At 39.6% G+C, this 5,554-nt stretch overlaps 1 long non-coding RNA gene across 1 annotated transcript in view; it reads left to right on the top strand.

The window, feature by feature from the left end:
* LOC140344567 (uncharacterized) overlaps positions 1-4,816 on the top strand; it is a 13,566-nt gene extending 8,750 nt beyond the window's left edge. Inside the window, exon 4 of the long non-coding RNA XR_011923593.1 lies at positions 4,718-4,816. This is a non-coding gene — a long non-coding RNA (uncharacterized lncRNA). The remainder of the gene's footprint in view (positions 1-4,717) is intronic.
* The last annotated feature ends 738 nt before the right edge of the window (positions 4,817-5,554 follow it).

Genomic DNA, 5,554 nt, shown 5'->3' with positions numbered 1-5,554 from the left:
GAATGGATTTCTTCAAAGTTATTTCCTATTTGCTAGCAAATGTTTTGAATCCTGGACCAGGTTTGATGGATCACCCAGCTTCACTGATGAAGGTGTATCCTCTCTAGCCTTGTAGGGTTTTAATAAATCAGACCCTATGTGTCTATGTTAACAATCACAAACACACACTTTTCTGATGACGATATAAGCCTGCACCATAATCTGTGTCTGGAATCTTGCTGCTTCTGATACGGAGGGTGAGATGAGTCACTGACAGGCATCAGAAAAGAGAAGGAAGAACATTGTTTATTCTATAAAAACAAGTTTTGCAATAAGGTTCTCGTGACAACATGCAGTTGCTTGGGCACTGCTTTCAGGAAGTTGCGATATTATATTAGAGCCAAGCAGCAATATGTGATTTAAAGTAAACCTGTCATAAAACACATAGGTTGTCTTCTCCGTCTTTCTTCTGAAAATGCTTGTTGACTGGCTACACTGCTGCTTTGGATTAGAGGTTTCTCAATCGCAGACCTGGAAGGAGTTCACGCATAACACATAAAGCTAGAAGTCCTTATCAGCAAACTTGTCTGTCTTGGTGTCTTCAATTCAAATACTTATTTTTACTTTTTTCATCTTTTATTGCATCTTACGCACATGTCAAATTGTTCTCTGTACAGGTCTTAGAGATGACTGTTCATCTCAGGTGAAATTCTGACATGTGTGAGGTGGTTCCCCCAACGTCATTTATTGATCTTTCCTGGAGGATCAATGTTCAACTGGTTGGGAATGCCGGGGGGGGGGTGTACTAACAAGCAGCACCTCACTGTGCTCAGCTCCAATAAAATACACAGCAGGGTGCTGCTTGCTAGTCCTCCCCTCCATAGAACGGAATGGTCTCTGTGTGTATAATGCTTGTTCATTCATCTGTGTGTATAATTCTCATTAATTTAATAATCACAAAAGATATTTAGGGGCTATAATCAGTGATGATTATCCTATTTGCATACATTACCTTAGTTTTGCTGATCTTATGCATCCTCCTCATGATGGGATTACAGATGGTAACAATGGCAGGCAATGACTGTAAAATGGCCACTTGTCTCCATTGAAAGCCAGAGTGATAAGGTGACAATTGCGAGACAGGATTCAGCAGGGTCACCTGGTATAAAAATAAAGAAAGCTAGTAAAAAGAAAATTTAAAAAGATATTTTACACAATATTAAAATTACATAAACATGTAAAACTTTTAGAAGCTTTGAGTGAAAGGGAATACATGACAAAGGATAGCCAGAGCACTAAAAGTACTAGGAGACTGCATGTTTAGCTATGTACACACATGCAATAATTGTCGTTGGAAGGGATCTTTCATGATCCTTTTCAATGACAAACGACTGCACAATGCATGAACGAGTGCTGTACATACAGCACCGTTCTGCTCTATGGAGAGGGGACGATGGATCGGCTTCCTGCTTCACTCTCCCCCCCCTTCATTTCCATTATGATCGTTCGTCGTCCATCGTCCATGAAACCGCCAGGACCGTCATTCAGACGATGGATGATGGGCACTGCACACACGAAGATTCTCGTTCGATATCAGCCCTGAGTCGATTGTCGGACAAGAAACATGGCACGTGTGTACATAGCCTTAGTAGTCATTTCCTGAAAGCCAATCTTCTTTTCATGTTTCTAAAACAAACATCTTTTTTTGTTATTTGCTAAGCGGCTGAATTGGCTACCAACTTGGCTGAGTGGGTACAACAGTCTTCCTCTGAATTTTTTAAGAACACTATATTCTTTGAAGAATGTTAATAAGACTCCAAGGGAAGAGCTATGAATTACAAGGGGCAGATACTCCTGCTGGAATTTCAGATATATGATCCAAGTCAGTATCTGAATCAGCTCCTCTGGCTTCTGGAATATTGTTTTTGAATAGAAATCTATTTCCCTTATTTAGTATTTTTATTTTGTCTCCCCCTTGCAGTCTGGTGTTTTTCTCCAATTTTCATGCTTTATGAACTTTTACTGTATTGCACATATAGATTTTTAAATTCTCTAGCAGCCATCTGCAAATCAAGCAGCACATTAAGACCCAGTCCCTATTTAATGTACAACACTACGTAATATGTTGGCGCTATATAAATCCTGTATATTAAAAATAATATTAATAATAGTACACACGGGCCGAATTTTCTTTTTACTTCCGAATTTCTCACTTGCTAAAATCACTAAATCTGAAGGAAAATCAGCAACCAACCAATCATAATAACTGATATTTCGGACGGGGATCACGCGTGGACAGACTGGTTGTATTGATCATTTCAATTGAAAGTATACTTTTATACTATTTACTTATATAATTCAATCTGATCACTTTCTGTGTAAGAAAAATCAGAATAGCAGAATATTGTACACGTGTGTGCATTGTTTTATTCTTTTCTGACTGGTGGATGTAGTACGCTAGTAGTAGGACTAATGCTAGGTATACACATTGCAATTTTTTAAATAGTATTTTCAACAATATTACAGTTAAATCAATCCTTGCAATCCACTGCAAGTATTCAATGTACAATTTACTTGTTCAATAATTGACTAGAATAACAATCAATGTTACCATTTTATAACATACTGCTTGGTATTTACATAGGGCAGCCCTGTTCAAATATCTGTGCAAACAGATGACAAACTTTATTTAGGGCATAGCTCAACTATTGCAGAAGAGATCCCAAGATCCCTTGCAACAAAATTGTGTTGTAGTCTGCTAAAAACAAGACATGCAAACTGTGTACTAAAATGGCATCATCTAGTGGATGGAAGGGGGATTGCTATCCTCAGACACTATTTGCATTTTTGGTGCAGGATACCCCGCTCATCCTTTTTCCTGAAACAATAAAAAATTATTGGTTTTGCCATTACTTTCTGTCCTTTAAACAGCAGTCACCAGAACCAGTAGTGAGGGTAAATTTTCCCAGCGTGGATACAGACAACAAATACCTGCGGAACTAAACGTAAATGATAAAACAATGCAAGCAGGTAGGTTGTAGAAGCCATGGGTGATGCCCCTTGAGCAATAAAAAGACTTACCTGGCTGATCACATTTTTTTAAAGTTATACTCACTTGTCCTTGCTCCAATGCGACCTCTGCTATCTTCACTTGGGCTGCATACACACATGCAATAATTCATTGGAAAGGATCTTTCACAATCTTTTCCAATGACAAAAAAATAAACGATGCATGAACACTGCACATACAGCGTCATTCTGCTCTCTGGAGAAGGGAGGGGGAGAACCTCGCTGCTCTCTCTCCCCTTCATATTCTTCAAAATAGTCATCAGAAAAATAAAATAAACCTAATTTTAATTATAAGGTTTTATCTATCAGAGCATAATAGAAAAAAAAATCTAGGCCTCAGTAGGTTCTAAGATGATTTCAATCTAACAGCACAGAACAGGTTCACAAAAGCTATGCGCAAAAAACCAAAGTCCCTCCCAAACTGCTGTACCCCCTAGGGTGTTGCCATTTTTCCTGCCCTTTCATGTTTTACTGATATCATAGAGGCAAGTCTCAAAGTGTATGGGAATATCAAAAGACCCAGAGTATTCCAGTGTGTCTTGTCTCAACCGAGGCACAGAGACAACCTATCAGTCCTGCACATTGCCAACTATTACAATGCAGCAAAGTCCTTCTTTGGGGATCTCATTGGAAGCTATAGAAGGATCCCTGCTAAAATGAGGCATTGAATTCACAATACTATTCTGAGTCACTACTTTTGCATAAGTGACATGGTAAAATCATTGCTCCCTTGTCCACCACAGTTGACAATTTTCATTTTTCCCTAGGTATACTAACCTAATAACGTTTTAATGGTGAGTTGCTTATGGCCTTTAAAGATTACATAACCTCACTCCCTTGGATTACTCATTCCCCCAAAAAATCTGCTCTCTTCTATCTCACACCTTGCTAATGTACTCACATACAGTTTCATTTGCTCAGTATCTTTAAAGCAGCCAAGATCCTTGTAAAAGCCTGGGGATTGGCAACACCAACTATAGTTCAAGTGAAACATAATATGGACTAGTAAAAATGAGAGCAATTCTTGCTAAAACTCCGCATACCATGTGAATGACATGAATGTAGTTCTCTTCATTGGCTTCCATTTCACCTTAGAATCAAACTCAAGCTCCTGTGCTATGCCTTCAAATCCCTCCAAAGTTATTGTCCCACTTACCTTTCTAACCTGATGTGGAAAAATACTCCCCCTGCCGCTCCTTTCGCTCCTCCAATGACCCACAACTGACTTCCTCACTCATAACCTCATCACACGCACAGCTCGAAGACTTTTCTAGAGCTGCCCCAACTCTCTGGAATGGTCTTCCTCGTCCTATCTGGCTTGCTCCTACTTCCAGATAATTTTAGCCCTCAAAACCCATTTTTTTAAACTTGCCTACCCTTCTTCTGTCCTTTGAAACCCTCACTACTTCCCACCACTACATATCTCCCATCCTATTGTGTGATACTCCCTCTAGCTCCTAGATTGTAAGCTCTTCGGGGCAGGGTCCTCTCCTCCTGTACCACTGTCTATATTCATCTGTCATTTGCAACCCCTATTTAATGTACAGCGGTGCGTAATATGTTGGCGCTCTATAAATCCTGTTTAATAATAATATTAATAATCTACACTTTATACCATTGAAAAATGGTTGAACTCTAAAGCTCCCTTTCTCTTTTGTCACCACTACAGCTTTTTATGAAATTAATGCAGGTTTCAAGAAATCAGATGGAAGGTTCGTTGCAGTATAACACTTTATTAGGTAAATGGTATTTTTTTAAGGTAAAATAGAATATTGCTTTACACTGGGGCTAGCTCCAGCAGTGCAAGTTTTAAATGCCTAGTGTTTCTGTTAATAGCACTTTTACTTACCCCTCCACCCTGCCAGCTACTTTTTTAAAGCCTCAGGGTTTCCCAACTGTGCAAGACAAGCAGAACCACATTATAGGTCTTTATTCACTCTATGGGCCTAACTAAAGCTCTCCAAGACTAGAGAAGATAGACTATCATAGAACAAAGAGACCCAGCAAACCGGGAATTGATTTCTCAAAATTAATTTTCTATTAGTTGGTAAATGCTTTAAATCCTGAATAAGACCTATTCCAAGTTTGCTGAATCAACCAGGTTCTTCCATGATAGTCTATTCTATCCAGTCTTGGAGAGCTTAAAGAGGAAGTAAAAACCCCAAAACTCCCCAAAACAAAAAAAAATTACAATTACCTTAAATCCCGCAGCGCAGTCAATCGGTCTAGTGGTTTATTTCATCTGGTCGCGTGTCGTCCCGGTATCCGTCTTTGAGCCAGAGTGCTAGGCACCACCATCTTCTCCCTGTTCTTCTGGGGTTCTTCTTCCTACATCACCTGACGCAGGCGCAAGATTGGGTGAGGTAATTGGGAAAAAACTTGCTGATCTCACTGCGCATGCCTGTGATCTGCAACTTCTTTCCCTTTTGGCGAAAGGGCTTCCTCTGCACATGCCCGAGATGCTCAGGTATGCGCAGAAGGAGCAGCCAAGAGCCTCTTGGGATAT

Source organism: Pyxicephalus adspersus, chromosome Z, assembly GCF_032062135.1.
Source record: "Pyxicephalus adspersus chromosome Z, UCB_Pads_2.0, whole genome shotgun sequence".
NCBI lineage: Eukaryota > Metazoa > Chordata > Amphibia > Anura > Pyxicephalidae > Pyxicephalus > Pyxicephalus adspersus.
This window is presented reverse-complemented; position numbering and strand designations above follow the sequence as displayed.